Source organism: Hyla sarda, chromosome 11, assembly GCF_029499605.1.
Source record: "Hyla sarda isolate aHylSar1 chromosome 11, aHylSar1.hap1, whole genome shotgun sequence".
Classification (NCBI taxonomy): domain Eukaryota; kingdom Metazoa; phylum Chordata; class Amphibia; order Anura; family Hylidae; genus Hyla; species Hyla sarda.
In genome coordinates this window covers 75,685,337-75,686,132 of record NC_079199.1, presented here as the reverse complement: position 1 = coordinate 75,686,132, position 796 = coordinate 75,685,337, and the positions used below count along the sequence as shown (strand labels likewise).

Here is a 796-nt window from a genome sequence, read left to right as displayed (position 1 = left end):
CCAGTCAGTGCAACTCATTATTGTGGTCTCTAATTGTGGAACTCTTTTTTTTTTTGTGAGGATACGATGAGCTTATCCAATTAAGGAGGCCATTCAGCAGTACTGGGTCTGGACAGCAGCAGCACCTTCTGCAGCCAGACTGACTGACATGACAAGGCAGGCAACAGCTGCAGCAGCACCCACAGAGGATTAAATAAGAATCTGTCTTTTTTAACACTGGAATGGGGTGGTGCACTGTACCCGAAGATACTGCCATATCGGGTCAATGCATTGGGCGACGGAAGCAAGTTTCCAAATCGGCTCCCATTCTCAAAAATCCATTTAATTTATGGTCCCCAGATAGGGGACGTATCAGATATTAAACTGATAAGAACAGATTTTTGATTGAAAAAACCTTTATTACCAATCAATTGTCAATCACACAATAAATATATTCACCATAACAGAACTGACTTTTTTTTTATCTCTCTATCTATCTATCTATCTATATATATATACCGTATTTATCGGGGTATACCACGCACCGGCCTATAACATGCACCCTCATTTTACCAAGGATATTTGGGTAAAAAAAGTTTTTTACCCAAATATCCATGGTAAAATGAGGGTGCGTGTGTGCGCGTGTATACCCCGATAAACCCCCAGGAAAGGCAGGGGGAGAGAGGCCGTCGCTGCCCGCTTCTCTCCCCCTGCCTTTCCTGGGGTCTAGAGCGCTGCTGCCGGCCCTTCTCACCCCCTGGTTATCGGCGCCGACAGCCAGGGGGAGAGAAGGGGCAGCGGCACCCATTGCCGGCGC

General features: G+C 46.5%; 1 non-coding gene across 1 annotated transcript; it reads right to left on the bottom strand.

Annotated features, from left to right (window-relative positions):
* Nucleotides 1-224: 224 nt before the first annotated feature.
* Nucleotides 225-411, bottom strand: LOC130295993 (U2 spliceosomal RNA). Its single transcript, XR_008849088.1, has one exon. It is a non-coding gene; the product is annotated as a U2 spliceosomal RNA (small nuclear RNA).
* Nucleotides 412-796: the final 385 nt, after the last annotated feature.